Below are 23,335 nucleotides of genomic sequence, written 5' to 3'. Positions count from 1 at the left end.
CAAACTGAACGATGACCCTGATGCCAAGAGGAAAGAAGAAAAAGAAGAGGAAACGGCGTTTGATGTCACGTAGAAGACGAGAGAGAGGGGGAAAAAAGGAGATTTATTATCGCAGAAGTAATATTCGTTGCTCATCAAGATGTACTCGCGATGCTTGACCTATATTTCTCGTGCAACACAATTCGAAGAGCTTTCTTCCATTCTTCCGTTTTCTTATAAACGCGAGAAGAAAATAAATCTATCGCAATGGTTCGACGTTGATGTATTACGCGTTTCTTCTAATTGTAACGAATGAAGTTTTTTGCGGGTGAAGAAAAGTGTGAAAACAGTTGAGAAATTCGTTAAAGAGGAATAGTGGAAAGAGCTAGCATGGAAACATTCTTTCAGCACGAAAGACAGCTAAGGAGTGAAAAAGACTATATATCTATAAGGAGAAATAATTTTCCTTTTCTTTTTCTTTCTCCGTAAAGGAAAGAAGAGAAAGAAGAAATAATTGAATTTAGATGACATGATAAGATAATATAACGATCCGTCCTTTGAAATTTAATACGACTTTATTCGCAACACGTCTTTCGAGAATATATCACAAATAGAAAACAAACGAGATTAAATATGTAATGCATGCAACGACAACAAAATAAATTTTTCTCGAAAGATTTCTTCCTTACCGTTAAAAGATAATAAGTTCACTCTAGTATTGTTCGATTAGAAAACTTGGTAAAGTTGTAAATTGGACAAATATGTGTTCGTATAATCGATCACACTGTCAAAACGATCCATCTACTCACCGAACGGAGGAGAATAACCGCCGTCGTCGGTGTCGCCGTCACCGTTGTCGTTGCCGTCGTGCCGTCGGTCGTTGAATTAATCGTAGAGTTGCGCTTCAAACGCTATTCAAATCTGAAAAGAGATCGAAATTCTTTGAAATTTTTTGAATTCTTTCAAAAGCAAAAGAAATCAAATAGAATTCATGGCTAATTCTAATATGTTGATTTATTATCATATTTTTATAAAATATTTGTTTTAATTTTACAGCAATCATTTTTAAAAATTTATTTGGCAATCAATGATTAATATAAAAATCTATGTGTTCAATAAAAATAATAAATATAAAATATTTTATATATACTTTCATAATATAATTAAAAATTTACAGAATATATATTATTCAGAATAATAAAGAAGAAAATGAGTTAATAATATATTCTATAAAAATATTTGATCATCTTTAAAAATCTTTTTTAATTAATAAATAAATTATTTTGTGATAGTTTATACTTTTTACTTTTATTTTTGATAAGAAAATAAATATGCATATTCGATGTTCCAAAACAAGTTACGTAACAATTTTGGCATGGAAATCTGGACCACTTTATCGATTTTGTATTTCGTATTATTTCGTATTTTCTTGCAATTGCAATTCACATATCATATTGCCTTCCTGAAACTTTGACATTCAGGGAGGGGGACTCATCTTGTTTTGCTGATTCGAGTTAATTATTCTTTTTTTTTTTTTTTTTTTCGTTAAGATTGACGATAGGTAAAAAGGTTAACGAAGCAAAGAGGGCGCTCCACTCGCAGAGCATTATCCCCTCGATTGCAATTTCGTGCTCCTGTCAATCAATTGTCTTTCAGCCGCCCTCGATTCTTTCCACCGACCCTGTTTATTTTTGCTTAACTCGAAACTTACATCTGCAAATGGCATCGTCCATTTTTAATCATTCAATGTAACTATAGACTACAGTACGTCTATAGATATCTACACGATATGTGAATGAAATATCTTACGAGAGATATTTTTATTATGAAGTAAAATTTTTTATTTAATAACAAAACGTTACGATTTGGACAAAAAAATATATATATATTGTTACTGTTTAAATATGCATTGTTTAAAAAAATTTAATTTGCAAAAATATAGTATAGATATTTTTTATTCCCATTATTTCTTATATATGAAATATTCTTCTTAATGGATTCTCTTATTTCACTTCAAATTTTCAGATAAAACTCGCTTCATCTAACGTGATTCTCGACGTAGGAGGAGAAAGGAGGAGGAGGAGAGAGAAAGGGGAGTAATTAAAAATTCTGAAAATTTACATATTTCCCTCATTAACCGTAATTTATGACTTTTAAAACATACGAGAAAACTGAAAGCCTATCGTGATTTATTTTCCTTCGCCTTTGTCAAGGGAAGTAAAAGATCTAATTTTAGATTCCTACAAAAGTACACAAACCTTAAATCTTTCTTACCGACGTAAGATATCTTTGAGTACGGTATAAATACGAAAAAAGAAAAAAAAAACTAAAACATTGAGAAACACTGGTCTAGAGCAAACTTCAATTACTTATAACTCGATAAATAGGTAATTGGATATTTTTGCGTATCAACTTTTACGTTTGCTCTAGCCTCTTCCTAGAATCGATCCTTCAAATGTGTCCCGTGAACATATATATACATATATATAACACTCTCTCACACAACGTACACGTATACATACACGTATTGTTACACATCTATTAGGTTAATATTTAAACGCGTTGCCCGCACAAAGATGGCCAGAAGCAATCTACTTATAACCATTAGAAGAGACGAAACGGATCCCTTCTTTCTTTCGCTCGATTTTTATTACGCGTGGAAACGTGACGCGTGGGAACCGCTCGCGTATTGAGGCGAACGAAATTCGTTATGAAGAAGGGCATTGAACGAACAGCGGCAAGCATGCCGATCGTCCTTTACGGAATGCAATATCGGTCGAGAACGGGAGCCGATCGTTGCGCTCGATGGATACTCGACCTGCATTCGCTCTCGTCGAGGACAATGCATCGAGGTCCCTTTTGTTTGTCGGTCAACACCGAAGGCATCGACGGCAGGAGGAGTAGTTGGCAAGCTGCCAATGGCTAGCTCACCACTGTTGCCTACAGCGTTCACTTCCCACCAGTCAGAAGCATCGACACCTCAATTATCGACGTCAACCGATCTCGCGTTTCAACATCCCCTCCCCCCCCTCCTCTCCTTCTCTCCAAGCGCTATTCCTATTTGTGCTCCTGTTTGCATTCATTTTCGCCATTACCTCTCCTTGTTCTTCCGTCTTTCGAACCAATCGAATATTTCTACGAAAAATTTCGTTCCCAATCGATAAATCACCTCCCTATTTTTTTAGTAATTTTTGTGGAGCATCACTGAAAATATGATTGCAAATTATACTAAACTGCATAATGAGAGCGTTTGTTTTGTTTATATTTTATTTATGTTCTCGTTTAACGAACGCCATGATAGAATTCCGAATCGAAGATCGAATATATCCATAAATTTATTTTAATATTCTCTATAAAAATGTGCTAGATCGTTCCATAATTTTGGAACAAAGACTTCAAAATCGGAATTAGGTGAGATCTCATCGTATTACTTCAGATCTGAGTTTCCAGTTTCAAGTTTAAAGATCTTATAATTGATCTCGAGTCCTCTAGTCGATTTCGCCCGATTATTACCGAACTTATCCGAAGTCAGATTCGTATCTTAATACATCTGAAAAATTTAAATTGAAATAATTTTCTTCTAAGGAAGATTATAGACAGAACGTTTCGATACATTCGTCTCGTTATTTTTGTATAAGTTTTGAAAAGGTACGTATTATATTCTTGCGAACAGTCGAAGCTGCCTCGCTATTTACGTATGAGAAGGGTAATATTCCAGGGCATCCATAGTGCGCATCGTTAATTCCTGTGCGCTGCTCGTCTCATTTTTTTGCTTTACGCTTGTTTTCGTTGAATCCATACCGAAATAGCTCGATACGTGCGCCTTGCCATAGACTAGAGGCTGAAGAATACCGTAGACGATCGCGCGACCGTAAATTTCTGCCGAATTATGCTGTTGCGCCCCATTCATAGGATAGTCGAAAAAATCCAAGATCAACGATGCATCTCGTAATCGTAATTGTCGATGCATCCGTCGCGCGCAAAAAACGTCCATAATCATTATCGAAAATCTATACATCTATTTCTCCGTGATGTGATCCTTTTCAGAAAAATTCTACATTCGAATAAAACGATCTCCAAACCGATTACTATTGTCATACAGCTTTTATCGATATACCATACGTTTGATATAATATGTAAAATAATAGTGTATTGTGATCCACGAAAATAATCCATATTCATAACAAATCCAAATCTAGTTTTCTTGATTTAATTTAAATCAAAAACTCTAATCTAATTGGATCAAAAAAAAATTGAGATTAATGTATAATTAATAATTAATATATCTCAAAATATTTTCTATGATGGTGGAGAAAGTAATTTTTGAAAAAATAAGTTGAAAATATAGAATGAAATTTGTTCATTTAAATTGATTTCGAAAATTTTTTCAAAATAAAATTTTTTATCGCTTGTTTCTACGAATGATCGAACGTATATAGTCAAAGAATCATGTAATCGGTGAATTTTTAAATTTAATTTGTAATTATCTTTTAACTATAATTCATTCGTATCTAATTAAATTTGATTTACTGGAAAAAAAGCTTCAAATGAAAAAATTCTATATTTTCCTATCTTATTTTAAATCATCTTTTCTCGTTCGAGATAATGATATATTTCTTCAACGATCAATTTTAATTCGATAAATTATATTTTAAACTTAACACGAAGTTTAGGCAAAGTTAAAGCGAAAACTGACTTTGCGGCTAGCAACGAGTTGGTTCGAGTACGAGAACGACAAAAAGAAAAGAAGAAAATCGGTGAATTTTTAAATTTAATTTGTAATTATCTCTTAACTATAATTCATTCGTATCTAATTAAAAAATTTTTGAAATTTTTTTATTTATTGGAAAAAAAAGTTTCAAATGAAAAAATTCTATATTTTCCTATCTTATTTTAAATCATCTTTTCTCGTTCGAGATAATGATATATTTCTTCAACGATCAATTTTAATTCGATAAATTATATTTTAAACTTAACACGAAGTTTAGGCAAAGTTAAAGCGAAAACTGACTTTGCGGCTAGCAACCAACGAGTTGGTTCGAGTACAAGAACGACAAAAAGAAAAGAAGAAAAACGAACGCTTCCTCGAATACGAAATCCTCGCCGTTGTAAATGAGTGGCGAGTTGGTTCCAAGTTGGTCACGAGTTAACTTTACACGGAAATTTCTAAAGCTTGTTCGATTGTGGTACTACGGCGATCGATGCACGGCTGCAACAAAGGAGCAACGAATAATACGACTGCACGACTGATCCCGGCCGAGCCTCAACAGGAAATCGATTTTCTATCGAAACGTCTACGTTTCAATACCGCGCGAAATGCTTCCATCCTCGTCCCGCAGTTTCGAAACTTGATTTCCCCGCGAGCCGTACGTCGATGCGGATGAAATATGCGTTTGCCACGCGTAGACACGTGACGAGTTTTCTTCGCTCGCTATCATCAACCACCGATTGATTTTCCCAGATCGTCGCGCACAAAAAGAAAAATAAGACGAAACGCGAAAAAATATCTCGATCATTGAACACGCGCAGTTTCGAGTAGCAATAAGAATTAAAATTGAACGATAAATTTTCGGTATATATTGATTGTGAAATTATGCAAGAAAGATAAGTCTAAAACTCTACCAAGATTCGTTGGTTCATCGTCGAAATAAAGGAAATGAAAGGAGTTGGTAAATACGTTAAAAGCCGAGCGAGTAAACCTACATTCTCTATATATAATATATATATATATAACGACTGGAGGCAAGGTGACTTTTCGGTTGTTTTTCTTTCTTGCGTAACGTTTCTCCTTCTTTTTCAAAACACACGTGGAACAATTGCTATAATTAAGATAAAGAACGATATAAAAACGTTTCGTTCGTTTCATCGCTTCTAAATTCTTCTTCGCACCAGTATTTTTGCAGAACAGAATTTCGTTTAAAAACTTTTTAAGGTTGAAATATTATATATTCGAATTATTTAGATTGAAATAAAGAATACTTCTCGAAGAATTTTCTCGAATAAGGAGATAAAAAGAAAGAAGAATTTCATTCTAGCCAACGTAGCATATAAAGGAACTGCTGATTAATCTAGAAAAAGAAGATTACATTGGTAATCATATTTGAGAAGGGAAAGGGAAGAAAAAAAGATTTCGTTCTCGTTACGTTCGAGAACTGACGTAATTAAAGATAAAAAAAGAAAAGATGGGAGGAGGTAGAGAAAGGAGAAGAGAAAATATTTGCATTTTTAAATCTGTGATACGAAACGATAAACGAAGGGAGCGTGTCCTGATCCGTGAAACGAAAACCGTGCGTGTGCGCGTGTGTGTATATTTTACAAGCGATAGCTATTTCTAGATGGCAGAACCGACGAATCGACGTTTCGCCCTGGGTTTATAATATCCCTCTTCACGGATCCAGCATGCAAACGCGTAGTTTTTTAAAACTCGGATCGATTCCGGTTTCGAAAACGGGATAAACTTGGACGAAAATCATTCGGTACAGGTGGTCCCGCGACGGGAAACGCAGCTGCCCGGAATGTTTTTTCGCTTCTGCTCGGCTTTCCCCGGTAAATCGATAGAACGAGGTCGAGCGGAGCCCCGAGGACCGCGATTCTTTTTCTCTTCGATCCGAAGCGGAATCGGACGAAACCCGTGGGGAGGATGACGAGCGCCCCGGTTAATTATTCAGAAATTTCACGAACTTATAAATAATTGTGCGCGTTATAATTGTATCAACGTTGGATAGGCTCTGCCCACTTTTCGTGACTGTGCGCGTGGAATCGAATCGACGCGATCTGTCGTCCATCTCGATGACTCACCGCAACCCTCTTTCAAGACATTCCTCGAGAAGAAAAGTTTTCTGCGGGGTTCCACCGATGACTCACCCTCCAGATTCATCCCCTCGATTCCGACGGTTCGACGAATTCGCTTTCGCAGCCACGAAATTGTCTCGATGTATATATCGTGCATTATAGGAAATTTTTGACTCCTACTTTTTGCTTTAGAGAAAGTAATATCTCTAGCGTTGCGACAGAGAGAGAGACAGAGAGAGCGTACAGACGAGATACGTCACGTGTCTCCTTACGAATGCGAGATACGTCGTGTGCAAAATTCGTACGAAAACCTGGGCTGACGACTCGATCGCAAACGATATAATAAACGTTTTAGCCGTGTTGCACGTTCGTAAATAAATTTGCCTCGTCTTTTTTTTTTTTAGAACGAATACGAGATTCAATTTAATTCAATTTAATTCACAGATGGGAGCAATTTGTACAACAAATTTGTACGAATACATAATAGAGAAGCAAAAGTGACGAGATAAAAATGATACACGTATTCGAAGTCGAGCTGGAAATGGATAAGAAAAATAGAACGGTATGTTGTCTGAAACATGGACCGATATCGGGTTTGTGGAGGAGTTAAAAATTCATACGAAATTCTTTTCATATGAATGAAATTACTTTCTTTCTTTTTTTTTCTTTTTTTTTAGTGAGATTGTTATTATCCATTAATCAGAGGGATAAAATATTCCACCGGAAGGGATTAAAAAATATTATACGATATGTAATGCATGTTTGATGCGCAAGTGATTGATTTCTGGGAACAAAATTTCCGTAAGTTTTATTTATTTCGAAATATATATATTTATTAATATCAACGTTAAAACCGGAATATCTTTTTCGAATATTTAATTCTGCAATTTTTCCACCATTTTATCTTTATCACGGTCTCTACAACGTCATGAAACATATTTATCGTCCTTAAAAGAGAAAAAATCATAAATCATCGTTCATGTCTGATAAATAACCATTACGTTTTTGATAAAAATTCACGAGTTTTAAGAATCCTTGAACATAATCTTATTTATTTGCCTATCGAAAAACGCACTACTCGTCCTACACGGTTGAAAAAAAAAAAAGATAGAATATGTCAATTGTTTAAATAATATATATAATTCATAAAATTAAATGATTCCTCGCAACTTCTCGAATCTTTAATATACATTTTATTATGTTATTGTATTCTTTATATACAATTTATTAAATATTTACTTCATTTCGATATTTTTCAACTTGTTAGAAATTTATTTTCTAAATTGAAAATCTGATACTTTTGAACGACAACATTTGCATACGTTAGATTCGAGTGATATTTATTTCAATCGAAATTATTCGTTTAATCAAAAGAAAAATTTTTAGATAAAATAGAAAGAATAATTTTGAAAAAGAATAAATTAAAGAATCGATTTTTTAAAAAAAAAATTCCTGCAATAACTTTCAAAATATGCTTTAAATAAATTTCGAATAAATAACGAATAATTTATTTCGTGGAAACAATAATGCAAAACAATAATTTTGAAAATTAAAAAACATCCAGATCAAGAATAAGTAAATTAGTAAATATAATAATAATAATAATAATAAAAAGAAACAAAGAGATACAAATTACAATTGATGAAACTACGAATCGTATATATATTTCTTCCATTCGGTGAAAAATTCGATTTTCGGGCAGGAACGACAATGATTAACAGCCAACGAGCAAAATATCATCCTTTCTTTGTCCCGTTTGCCGCACCCTCTTCCGACGGTCGACTCTCGTTCTCTCCCTCCCACCTTTTCTTCCTTCTTGCTACTCACCTCCTGTGGCATCCTATTCAATCAATACCCGATGCTGCACACACTGCTTAATATCAGGATCTAAATTCTTCCCCCTCCCTTCGTTCAGAAATTTCGATCTCGTCGATCGATCGATTTTTCGACCGATATTGATAATTGAACGATAATTGTTACACAAAAATATCATATTTGAACATTTTCAAAAATCGTATATTTCGAGTAAGGAATAAAATTTTAAAATTGAAATTGAGATTTATTACGATCTATTATAATATAATTTCGATCTCGTCGATCGATCGATTTTTCGATCGACGTTGATAATTGAATGATAATTGTTATACGAAAATCAAAATATTATATTTGAACATTTTCAAAAATCGTATATTTCGAATAAAATTTTAAAATCGAAATTGAGATTTATTACGATCTATTATGATATAATTTCGATCTCGTCGATCGATCGATTTTTCGACCGATATTGATAATTGAAAATCAAAATATTCTTGAATATTTTCAAAAATCGTATATTTTGAGTAAGGAATAAAATTTTAAAATTGAAATTGAGATTTATTACGATCTATTATAATATAATTTCGATCTCGTCGATCGATCGATTTTTCGACCGATGTTGATAATTAAACGATAATTGTTATACGAAAATCAAAATATTCTTGAACATTTTCAAAAATCGTGTATTTCGAGTAAGGAATAAAATTTTAAAATTGAAATTGAGATTTATTACGATCTATTATAATATAATTTCGATCTCGTCGATCGATCGATTTTTCGATCGACGTTGATAATTGAATGATAATTGTTATACGAAAATCAAAATATTATATTTGAACATTTTCAAAAATCGTATATTTCGAATAAAATTTTAAAATCGAAATTGAGATTTATTACGATCTATTATGATATAATTTCGATCTCGTCGATCGATCGATTTTTCGACCGATATTGATAATTGAAAATCAAAATATTCTTGAATATTTTCAAAAATCGTATATTTCGAGTAAGGAATAAAATTTTAAAATTGAAATTGAGATTTATTACGATCTATTATAATATAATTTCGATCTCGTCGATCGATCGATTTTTCGATCGACGTTGATAATTGAATGATAATTGTTATACGAAAATCAAAATATTATATTTGAACATTTTCAAAAATCGTATATTTCGAATAAAATTTTAAAATCGAAATTGAGATTTATTACGATCTATTATGATATAATTTCGATCTCGTCGATCGATCGATTTTTCGACCGATATTGATAATTGAAAATCAAAATATTCTTGAATATTTTCAAAAATCGTATATTTCGAGTAAGGAATAAAATTTTAAAATTGAAATTGAGATTTATTACGATCTATTATAATATAATTTCGATCTCGTCGATCGATCGATTTTTCGATCGACGTTGATAATTGAATGATAATTGTTATACGAAAATCAAAATATTATATTTGAACATTTTCAAAAATCGTATATTTCGAGTAAGGAATAAAATTTTAAAATCGAAATTGAGATTTATTATGATCTATTATAATATAATTTTGATCTCGTCGATCGATCGATTTTTCGACCGATATTGATAATTGAAAATCAAAATATTCTTGAATATTTTCAAAAATCGTATATTTTGAGTAAGGAATAAAATTTTAAAATTGAAATTGAGATTTATTACGATCTATTATAATATAATTTCGATCTCGTCGATCGATCGATTTTTCGATCGATGTTGACAATTGAACGATAATTGTTATTTGAAAATCAAAATATTCTTGAACATTTTCAAAAATCGTGTATTTCGAGTAAGGAGTAAAATTTTAAAATTGAAATTGAGATTTATTACGATCTATCATAATATGTAATTGGAAGAGGAAATAAATCAAATAACAGTTTTAAATTAATTTTAAAAACGAGACCAATCTCGTATTACGTTTTATATACAGATTTTCTCGATATCTGTCTCGATATCTTTTTCTACGCTTCGGTAAAGATGGCTGTCAGCTAGAATAACTTGACAACTATAAGATATATATTCTGTATCGATAAATGGAACGGACATATTCATGGTTCATCCCATTTTGTATTGCACGGACAGATTATTAAAATCGAAGAGGAGTTTTTAAAATGGAGAGAATTCGAAGAAGGGAAGGAAATAAAAATAAAGTCTTGTACAAATGTATATTTTAATCAGATTCGAGTTAAATATTTTACGTGATAATATATATATATATATGTACTAAATATTTATCATGGTTCGACCATCGACCAATTTCAATCTCTACAATTTACATTAACAAGTTAAATAATTATACGAGTTTTAATCTCGCAATATGCGAGTCGCCATTAAATATCGACTCATAAAATAATAAAAGTTGGCTCGAAAAAAAAAAGAAACTAAAAACACGTGACAATGAGTCGAAAAAATTATAATTCATAAATTATTGTTATTTATTTGAATTATTCATCGAAAGAAGCGATCGTAAATTTCGATTTCGATAATCATTTCTTAATATATTTTATTTACTAATTAATCAACGAAAATAAAATGTATCGATTATTTAAAATTATTACGTTTCATTTCTCGATTATTTTAATCGTTCAATTGAATTAATATATTTATAATTAAAGGTTAAGTAAGCAATTACGTGCTTGCTGCGCATTGATTGTTCCAAATAGGCGAGTATTTTATGCATTCATCTTTAACATGCTCTAACAAATATTTTTCTTACGCAAAAATTTATCGCGACATTCGTTTATAAGTATCGCCAAACATAAAAAAAGAAAAGAAAAAGAAAAAAAAATAGCCATTTCGAAAAAAGGATAAAGGTTAAAACGAGCACGTTCTCGTGTAATTAAAATATACTTGTCGAAAAGATGCTCTTTAACGCCGTAAAATTTGTTTTAATCGATAAAAAGATATAAAGTTGGAGATTAAGATTCTTCCAAACTATCTTTGTCGAAATGAATTTACTCTTTTTTGTACTAACATACATTTACTTCGAACATTTATATATAAATTTTATCGACTTTTATCGACCGAGTTTGAAAAATTGATTTTCTCCTCCTCCTCCTCCACGATTTACAACTAATGTAACGTTATATACGTATATATATAATTGATCGGAACAACCGCACGAAACAAGATTCGTCGCTTTCTGGCTCAGATCAGATTGGATATCCAATCTAACCGTAACGTTGTTTATGGATTAATACTGCCGGCAGTATTAACGCTTATACGAATGTAATTAGCTTTGCGGGAAAGGGATCGAGTTCGATTTTCATCCACCCATAGAATCCGTCTCGGCGATATCCAGCCGCATGTCGACAAGAGAGAGAATCGTCGAAGCGGTACGGAAATGCGAGAATTGGAAGGATTAAAACTATCGTCGATATATATATATATATATATATATATATATATACACGTTTAAAGGAGCAATCGATTAAACTTCGTTCAGAAGCATCGAAGCGTTTGATTTTTGCTTACTTTTTCAGGATTCCTCGAGTTCGAAAATAAAATCGGTTTTAAATCGTAGCAATCTCCATTTTTTCCTAATATCGTATAATATAAATACTGGATTTTATTTCGAGCTCAAACTTTCCATGTTTACGATGCGCTTAAACTTACGTTGTTAAATTTGCGAAAATTTTAAATATCGACGGTCGGTAACTCATGCGAAAGTTCGCGTTTGTGTACAGGTTACTTTAATTGAACTGGCTGTATTGCTGTTTAATTAAAGATTCAGAAGTTAGTTAGTTCAATTTAGACCAATATCAAGTTAATTATCCAAATTAAATTGAACTCGATCGAATTCACATCCAATTCGAAGTATCGTTTTATCGAATCGATTCGTAAAAACGGACAAAAGTAGTATACGATTTGAGGATAAATCTCCAAACAAACGAAAACTAAAGATTTTTTACATACTCGTTATATAAATACAAAAAGAAAATTTTTGATACCCAAAACAAAGCTTAACCTCGTTGCTCCTCGTAATTCGCGTATCGATTTTCTAGCATCGTTTCGCGCTTCGATTTATCCCTGCATTGCATTTCCCCCCTGAAACCACAATTTCTTTTTTTTCTATTTTTATTTTTATTAATGATCGACGCGATGCGATGCGAAACGCTTTGATCGTATCGATTGTCGAAACGAGAAATGAACGTTTTGCATAGAACGTGGAAAACGAAGCAGCGCGCGTTATGCGTCGTTCTGTTCCCGTTTAACTTGGTTTCCGGGCGTGCCGAACAGCTCCCAAATACGATTAGCGGAGGCTTTACGAAACTTGACGCGGCTGAATCCCGTTAGGGGGATGTTATATTTGGTTACGGCGCGTTGCTTTCGTGTTCATCGAATTCGACCAAAGAAAATAAAGTTTCGCGTATCGTGAACATCAAATTTTCACCATCTGTCCGTCCAAACTTTTCCTTCTCAATCATCTTTTTTCTTACGCTCTTTTACCACCGTGTATATATATATATATATATATATATATATATATATATTAAGCATTAAGATAACCTCTATATGTGTGTGTATATATATATATATATTAAGCATTAAGATAACCTCTATATATATATATATATACACGCATATAGAGGTTATCTTAATGCGCGTGTAATAAAAAAGAAAAAAAAATGGAAGAAGGGAGAAGAGTTATTAAAAAATTGTTTAATTAATTAAATTTATAACTAACAGCGGAGATCACTCGCGATTTATCTTAATTATAAAATCGCTCGGCTTCGGTTTCTTAATTCGTCGTATATTAAGTTGGATAAAAAGTGGCGTCGAGATACGAATATCTAGATGACTCTCGCTCGATTCGACACGCGTACATACATCACGCTCACGTGCTTGTCCCCGCAGATTCCCTGACACGATAACATACATATCGTATCTAATTTGCCGGCAAACGTTTGTAAATGAACATGATACAAAGGAACGAGGAAAAAACGAGCGTGGCATCCATGCGTAAATAAGGGCTTTACGTTTAATCCAGTGTAATCGATCCCCACTCTCTCTCTCTCTCTCTCACATATCGAACAGCTCCGCTCTCCTTTAACTCTTCTTTTTTTTTTTTTCGCCCAGACCCTTCTTAACGAAACTCTCGATCGCTAAGCTTCCACTCTTACGCTCATACTACGTAATCTGGGATAAAATCCCGAACGATTGCTTTTCCGTTCTCTATGCCCAGGCCAAACTACGTATGTATAGAAGCTTGCTTTATACACGTGTGTGTGTGTGAGAGAGAGAGAGAGTTATCGATATTGAAAAATATTGAAAGGAGGATCGAAAAAGAAATGAAATGAATAATGAATAATGAAAAATGAAGGAAATTTTTGTAATCTATTATGATTAATCGACGATCTCAATTTTTAATATAATTAATATTTGACGAAAAAAAAAAATTGTTTTTAAAAATTTAAATGACATTTCCGTAACGCGATAACTTTTTATCGACGCGACGGCCCAATCAAATTTTTGATTAAATTCATTGATGAACTCGTCGCGTTTTATTGAAAAAATGATTTTTCACAGATGTCGCGATTATCAATATTTTTCGTTAAGGGATTCGATCGCATTGCTTCATGCGTTTGTGTGTTTACGCGGTGAATTAATTCGTGAAATTAAATACGCACAGCCTCGAAACCGAGCCAGCCGGTGGCCGAAGGGAAATTTGATTGATAGGAAGTGAAGCGGCCATCGGGAAAGCACTTTAGATAATTGGATAACTGTTAAATCTCATTAGGTAAATCTAACAAGTAGCAACTTGTACGCGCATAGCAGTATAGTCGGTGTGTAGGCTCGGGATAAATTCGCGATATCGGACGAAGACGTCGAATTTTCGTCGAATTTTATCGATCGGTCATAACGTAGCGCTTGTAAAAAGTAACCTTCGACGGATATTTACGCGCTTGCTCGTGTTTATCGTGTATTCAAACCCATCTCTGAAATTCTCTGTGTACAGTTCGCCTCGTATGACGTTGCACGATATAATTACGGTGTATAACTTGAAGTTCTTCGAATTATGGACGTTTCTCGAGAATTATTTTTCGATTATGGGAATTTTACGATCTACGAATTTAATAATTGCAATAATTCGTCAACATACGAAGAAATTATTAATTAAAGGGAAAAATAGTATTTTCTTTTCGAATTTTTTTAAAACGAAGATAAGTTTGAAGAAATTTTAATTTTTTAAATAGAAACGGAGAATTTCTGAAATTCTGTGTATAGAGAATAACTAACTGTAAATAATTGCAATAATTCGTTAAGATACGAAGAAATTTTAATTTTAATTTTTTTACGAAATATCAATGGAGAATTGTTATCTATTTTCACTTTGATAGTTTTAAATAATGTCTTTTGCATCTTTAATGTTGTTAGTTTTGATTTTTTTTTTTTTACAGATGATTGCACTTATATTAAAAAGTGTCAAGATTCAAGACATTAAAAGTTTATTATCTGGATAAAAAAAAAAAGTGTGAAAAATTATTAGAAATTAAATTTTAATGTTTCTAATATTATTGATAACTTATGACTGTTTTTATTACTTTATTTTATATTATCTTAAAAATGCATTTAACAAGACATTGTACACGTATAATTATTTTCTATATGTGTATTTAATGAGAAAATGTTATAAAAGGGGATTCAAAGTCACTTTTATAAAGATTTATAATTTTTTTTTACATCATATTATTTTATATTAAAAGTAAAGTTTATGATTATTTATTATTGAATAAGATTTGAATTTATATTAATTTAAATCTTATAAATATAACGATTTTTATAAAGAAGGAAAGAAAGTTTCAATGTTAAAATCTCTAAAATGTGATTTTAGCAGACTTTATCTCTCCTCAATTGTGTAATAATTTCTCAATTTATTTTAAAAGTATTACAACTCATTTATCGGTTTTTAGGAATTTATTAAAATATTCGAAATTCCTTTAAAATGACAATTATTTCTTCATTATTTTTTTACTTCTAATTTACTTAATTCACTAGGAATATTTTTTAAATTACTTGTATAATTCATATAGATATACATATATCTACATATATTTCTAACAAATCAATAACCGATTTCCAATTTTTTTTTATTGTTATTGACAATATTATAACAAAATAATGAAATGAGCTTTAATATATATATTAAATTTTAAATAATTTTATTATGCTGAATAATGAGAATAGTATTAATTATATTTATTTTTTTTTAATTTTCTTTTAGTTTAAATTACTCATTAACATATAATTGGGTGTTTTAAAGAATTTTCAAATTAATCTTAAAATTTTTTAAATTATTTAAGAACTAATTCATTTTTTAATATATATTTGAAGTGGAGTATTTAGAAAAAGTATATAAGTATATTTGCAATTAAATAATTTATTTAAGGTTCATAACAAAATAAATTATTTATTATTGGCTTTTTGATTTTGATCAAAATATTATTATTGTTTCTGATTAATACTATTGTATATTTATTATAATTATTATTATATTTGGTCAAAACCTATTTTGAAAGTTATTCCAGGAATGTTTCTCATTAAGTAATATACCTATGTTATTATAATCCAGTCTTTCATTTTCTTTTTATTTTCACCAAATACTCATCTTATCTTAAATTCCTTTAACTAATGAAATAAAAAACATAATTTCAGATAAAATACGTTATTTTTCAAATTTATCAAATAGCATTATTTAAAATGATTACTTTTAATAAATAATTATTATTTGAAATAAATATAATTCTTCTAACATAAAGAAATATGTAGAATAAAATAGATGATAATTTTTGTTTTTTGATATCTAAAAATAAGTTAATTTTATTATTTATTGATAATTTTAGCAAATCTTGACAAATTTATATTTATATTTACATTTATTTAATTTTCATTAGAAAATAATAATATTATTTTAGAAAATTTTTAAAAATATTTTTTAATACGCTTTAATGAAAATTAATAGTATTTTTATGGATGATAACCTGTTAATTATTGGAAAGTTAAATCGTAAGTCACTCATAAAAGTATTATAATTCTATTTTATATATACTGTGAACATATTGATCCATAGATTATATATAAAACAATTTCTTTATTATATTAATTTTGAAGAAACAAAATCAACTCTTAAAGTATCACATTTATTTTCATTTTCATTTTTTAAATATAATTTAATAATTAAAATACAAATTATTTAAATTTGAATATCCACAATGTCGTTCACTTATAAAAAATATTTTCAGTTGAAGTTGTGTATAAAATATGAAAAAGTAATAAAAATTTGAGGATTAATTTTCTGTCGAAAAATAAATTGCTCTAATCAAACTTATTATAATCTACATATTCTACAATTTTCATTGAAATCAATTTTATTAATACTTTTTCTTCGAGATGTTGCTTGGATTTGTTCATACTCGATGACAGCACATAGCCAACGCTACTGTCGCTTTGTGATTGGCACAATTTTTTGTTAATAACTTAGAATTTAAGAAAACTATAACGAAAATTTTTTTCAAAGGAAAACACTGTTTAAAATTATCTCAAAAATATTTGGATTTTCCAACTTTTTTGGAACACCTTGTATACATTTTCTTATAAGATAGCTTTCCTAATACTTTTGTGACAGACTGTAGATTCCTAGCATAGTATATAACATTTTTATAAGCAGTTAATTATAATCAAATTAACTTATGAGAAAATATAACGTTTCATGTGCATATAATTCAATTTATAAATTAATTTAAAAATGAAAATATTAAATGTTGTTAATTCATAATATTACATTTATAGATATGAATTGAATAATAAATGTCAATAATTTTTTATTCTGATATTATTTAGAAGAGAATATTTTTTTATATTCACAAAATACTATTAAATTAAAAATTAATTGTATATTATAAATTATTAAATATAGTTTTTAAATATTTTTTTATAATTGAATAATAAAGTTATTTGTTATAACATGAAAAAAAAAAGAAACTTAATAATAAACTATATAACAATTTTACAATTTTACACAAAATTTAAATGATATTAAAATTCAATATATGAATTCATTGGAGTAAATCAATTTATATTCTTGCTTTCCACAAATTCCATAATACCTTCCCTAGAGCCAATTCCACAATTTAATATGAACCACTTCAGAAATGAAATAAATAATTCCACCTTTTACATATTTTACAATATCAGATTTATACGATTTTTAAATACCAAACGATTTATCTTGATAAAAATGATCAAAAATTATATTGCAATATAACATAATAAAAATCTAAAATAAATTAAATTGTTACAAAAAAATTATTATAATTATATATTATAACAACCTTTATTCATTATATATTTCTATTTCCTATGTTATTTTATTAATTGTAAAATTAATCATAAATCCTCATACTTTTTTATTTTATAATATTTAATTAGATCAAAAAAAAATTAAATTGTGTAACGACATATTTATTTACCAATCTCACGTATACACGTGCAGTAATTAATAAAATTTACGTAACAGGATCACGTTTCAAAAAAAAAAAAAAGAAATTGTCTTTGGAACAACAGCCGGTCAATGGTCGCCGATACTACCTTTAACTGGATGCTTTGACATTGCAGGGCTAAACGATAGTAACGAGTCACTCAGCACAGGAGTGTATATATCACGCTTGTAGGGTGATATTAAATACGGGTGTATCGAGTTGCGAGCAAGTCGAGCGTGAACGCGCAAGTAAATGGATCTATGTACAATGTGTACTCGTGAAAATCGGGAATGCTTATGGCAGCTGTTACGACAGGCAGCGTGATGGGACATCGGAACGGGGAGATACGATTGAAATTATATTCCGCGTCAAGGATTAATATTCCAATTTTTTTATTCCGTTTTACACTTTTTTATTTTATTTTTTTGCTCTTTCTTTCCCGTTGATATAAAAATAATCGAATAAATAAATATATACAATTCTCGAAATATTTGAATTATATATATATAAATATTTTTCTAATCAATTTTGTAAAAGTTTCAATTTTATTATTATTAAAATAAAATAAATTTTCAGATTAATGAAATATTAAACGAAATATATCTGTAAAAATTGTTGTACGATTTCTTATTTCATAGAAGAAATACAAATAAAAGAAGATGTTGATGCTTGTAATATTTACAAGAAAAAAAAAAATCTAAAAAAAGATAATTAATAATATCGTAAAACGATAGTAAACATCGGGAGATAGCATACCCCCTTGACCTATATTCTTGACGTCACTGTCAAGTTCCGGCACCGGTTATATTACGATATCGTAGCTGATTGCACCACCGCACGCACCATAGTTGCCTTTAATGCGCACGGTATACGTTTCTAACACAAGTTTACGTTTCTAATTCTGTACAATTAAAAAAAAAAAAAAAAAAAAATCGTTGCTATTCCCCTTTGAAAACTTGAACGATTAATTTAATATTAATTTGATAGTCACGTGTGATCACTGTCATTAAAACATCCGATCACGTCAGGTATTTGTGATGAAAGGAAGTGACTATTTGGGATGGATAAATATTTATGAAATGACGGTTTAAAAATGAAATGATTGAAAATAAAAGGAGATACAATTGTGAAATTATAAATACTGTGAAATTGAATGTGAAAATAATATAGGGAAGGAAAAAATCAATTTTTTTGATTTATGAAATTATTTTAAAATTATCTTGATTTCTTGATTTAGATGTTTAAGAAATGAAATTCAAATATGATATAAAACAAGATAGGTTTAAATCATTTTGCTAATTTTGAATTAAGAAATTCAATTTTTAATTCTTTATTAATTTTCATAAAAAAAAAAAATACATTTATGGAATCTTGTTTATTGGATTCAATTGTGTTTCTTTCAATTTTAAATATAGGAAATTCATATAATATTTTTTTACATTGGAAAATTGAATTAGATATAAGATTGAAAATTGTAAGTAAATTTTTATTTTTTTTTCAAATTTTCTCATCGAAAATTGAAGATATAAAAATTTATAAAAATACATGATTATATTCCTGGAACTGTGAACGAGAGAATAAGCTTTGTTTCAGAATGCAATCTTTAAAATTAATGTCGTAATAAATTGGTAAAGAATCTCGTTTAGATAAGGAAACTCTGCACCCTGCTATTATGATTATATTTAATATCTAATGGTCAATTATAGAAGAAAGATTTATATACTGATATTATACAATTATACTTTTTTGAAATATCTTCTTGAAATAATCATAATCATATTTTTAAAAAAAACTATTTTTAGATTCACGATCTTCAATGAAAAATTTTCAAAATTGAAGAAGTTTTTTATAATTTTACAAAATTTTATAAAATTCATTTTTCATTTGAAAAATTATACGTATATGTCGATTCTTTTTAATATCAAAATTGAAAGAAAAAAAATTGAATAAGTTGATAAATAATTTCTAAATTTGTAACTTCGTTTTTCGAAAATTAGGAAAAAATTCAAAATTAATAAAATGATAATTTATATCTGTCTAAATTTCTAACTCATATTACACGAAATTTCAATAAATGGATTTAACATTTGAATATTTGATTTTTAAAAAATTAATTTTGTTTGTGTACATATATTGATAAAAATAAAGAAAATTTTCAAAAGTTAATCAACTTGACAAATTATTGAAAATTATTTACATGTTACTTTTATCATTATAATTTTTCTATCTTTTAAAATATTTTAAAAGTCAAATATAATTTAAAGTTCATTAAATGTACTGTAGATTTTGAGATATAAAATATTATTGTATAAATATTTGGAATATTTGGTTTGATATGAAATAAGTACAGAAAAAATGGTTAATAATTTCAATGTATATAAAAACTTTAGTAAATATTAAATAATTACAAATAATTACAAAAAACTTATTTCTCTATAAATTCTCAATAATAAATATTTTTGTTTTTCATTATACTCTCTTTCATAACAAAAAAATTATTTAAATTTAATTAAATAATTTTTTATTATTTTTAAATTAAATTAAATAATTAAATTATTTAAACTTTTCTTTTCTACTTACTTTATTACTACTATTGATTTTCTATTTATAGCTTATTTATATATTCGTAGCATTTTTAAAAATTTTCACATTGTATCAAATAGATCTTCGATTCTTATTCATTCTCGAATCTTCGCGATTCTGTTAGCAAAATTCGACACGTGTCATGGAAGAAAACAAAAGAACAAAGGGCGTTCGAAACGCTTGATACTATAGATTGAAATCTATACATTCACAAATCAAATAATAATTCCGTTTTATCTTGTAATAATTCAACTGTCACAAACATATCTTTATTAATTCTACAGTATTGTTACATTTGTTCAAAAATTTTTCACAAACAATAGCAATATGAAATTATCTAGAAACTTTTCTTTTTCCAATACAAAGTCGTTTTTTCACTTATCCATTTCTATTATTAATTTATCAAAATGAATACTTTTCATGATTGCTTTTGAAGAAGAGAAGAAAATTGATCAGAGCTAAATCCCATGAAAGAGAGAAATAATATTTTAAAACCAGTTATTACCAAGTAACCAGTTATTATGTTTTTCATAAAATAGATCTCAACACATTTTAACTGGATTTTATAAATATTTTTAAAATAATTGAATTACTAGTTTTGTACATCCCTCATATAAGAACCTGTTATTTCCATTACATCACATTAAATGAATGTCAGTATGAAATTGGAATATAAAGATATATTTAACATCATATATCATGTATAATATGATCATAATAGTGAAAATTAGTTAAAATTATATAGTATTATGAACTCAAAACCCAGAAATAAAAGATAAAACAAAGATTTCATTTTATTTTTTGATAAATTAACATCATATTTAAGAATTTATTTAATTTTTTGTTGTCAGTTTTCAAAAAATTATTCAACTTTTATATCTAGAGATTCTCAACTTTATTTATTGTTGATGAAAAATGATATTCAACAATAGCTATTTATTATCACAGATATACTATAAAAGAATAAATAAGATAAATAGAATTCAATGATGTAATATTATTTCTTTTTATAATATATTTGCAAATATATCAAAATCCAAAATTACCAAATAATTAAATTATTACTTTTATATATAAAACCTATTTTTCACTCCTTTCACATTCAGCAATATTAATAACAGATTAAAACTGTATCAAGAAATTTTATTTAATCCACAAATTGGATTACAAAAATGTACATTTAACATCAATCCCATCATTCACATTGTCGGAGGTAATAAATTTAACTAATTAATATAACATTGTGTATTTGTGTATTTCATGTCAGAATAATTAAAGACGAGCATATATACAAAAATAAAGGAAAATATTATTTAAAAAAAAAAAAAAAATGTCAGAATAATAAATAGTCGATTGTAAAATTTAGATATAGGCAAAACAGAAGAAAGACGGCAGCAGGCAAGCAGCAGGCAGGGCAGCGAACAGGTCATCTAGCTACCAAGAGAGCAAAACCAACGTGGCGCAGAATGCACAATAAGTGTTGGGTTACGATAAACTGGTCAGAAACAATAGAGGTTGTCGGAGCAATGTGCTCCAAACTGTGCAGCCAAGCTTCAACTATCAAGTTACCGGCGAATATAGCAGCCGAGTTACGACAGTCACATAGCAAGAAGGTTAGCCTAAAGGATCGAGACCAAGGATCATTTGAGTGGTTAGCTTTGCTGGCGGACGACAACGTTTCACGTGACACACTTATTGCAACATCCAGATATTTTCCGCGTCCTCTCTGATAACACGCTATTTATTTATTTATTTATTAATCGATGAATTAAGATTTGAAAAAAAAATAAAAACACAAACTATGTTTAGCTTTACAAAAATAAATATTATTATCTTCTTTAATGATTTTAGTAACTTTTTTCTTTAGTGACTTTAGTAACTTTTTTACAATCGACTATTTATTATTCTGACATTTTTTTTTTTTAAATAATATTTTCCTTTATTTTTGTATATATGCTCGTCTTTTAGTGACTTTAGTAACTTTTTTCTTTAGTGACTTTAGTAACTTTTTTCTTTAGTGACTTTTCTTTAGTGAAAGAAATTATTGATTCTACAAATTTGTGCGAATCATGAAAAATTCTAGACGTTAAACGAGACCTAATAAATTCTCGTATTATCCTATGCGTGTATTTATATTCATCGTTCAAGTTATAGTTTTCAGAGAATATTTCATAAAGTTTTTCCGTCTGGAAAATTGAAAAGCTGGACATAAGTACAAGTTTCAATTTACTTTTCTTTCCCCATCACACAATCTGGTTTTCTTTTCTTTTACTTTCTCTTTTACTTTACTTTCGTTCTTTCTCCCTTCTCCTACTTCTCTACCCACGGCTCTTTGACTACTCTTTCTTTGTCTTCCTTCATTGTCCTCGTCATTCACGCGCGCGCGCGCGCATACGCGTATTCCCCATGCTAACTTCGTAGCGAGCAGAAATAAAGATAAAGAAGAATATATTCCGTTTGTAAAATTTGAAATAGAGAAACAAGAGACGAAATGTAAAATAAGTAAAGCTGGTGTATTAATATTTTCAATTTGTAACGATAATATAGAATTTAAAAAAGAAAACAAAACTCACTATTTTTTAATTGATCTACACATTGTAAAATAAAATGTACATAATTATGTATATATATAAATATGAAAAAAATTATTAATTTATTATGCTGTAT

General features: G+C 29.0%; 1 protein-coding gene and 1 long non-coding RNA gene across 9 annotated transcripts in view; one reads left to right on the top strand and one right to left on the bottom strand.

Moving 5' to 3' along the window:
• Nucleotides 1-23,335, bottom strand: part of LOC551130 (protein tincar) — a 56,129-nt gene that overhangs the window by 20,417 nt on the left and 12,377 nt on the right. For all 5 annotated transcript variants that reach the window (XM_006560841.3, XM_006560842.3, XM_026441864.1 and 2 more), the window contains one exon: nt 789-900. The gene's annotated coding sequence lies outside the window, so the exon portion shown is untranslated. The remainder of the gene's footprint in view (nt 1-788; nt 901-23,335) is intronic.
• LOC102656658 lies at nt 5,858-22,497 on the top strand. Of its 4 annotated transcripts, none has more exons than XR_408897.3 (4): nt 5,858-7,137; nt 7,216-7,333; nt 7,449-7,572; nt 15,008-15,046. It is a non-coding gene; the product is annotated as an uncharacterized LOC102656658 (long non-coding RNA). The 4 variants fall into 4 exon arrangements; XR_408896.3 differs by lacking the exon at nt 15,008-15,046 and adding an exon at nt 10,537-11,025; XR_408894.3 differs by lacking the exon at nt 15,008-15,046 and adding an exon at nt 22,035-22,497 and having other exon boundaries at nt 5,860-7,137.

This window comes from Apis mellifera, linkage group LG7 (genome assembly GCF_003254395.2).
Source record: "Apis mellifera strain DH4 linkage group LG7, Amel_HAv3.1, whole genome shotgun sequence".
NCBI classification, from domain to species: Eukaryota; Metazoa; Arthropoda; class Insecta; order Hymenoptera; family Apidae; genus Apis; species Apis mellifera.
This window is presented reverse-complemented; position numbering and strand designations above follow the sequence as displayed.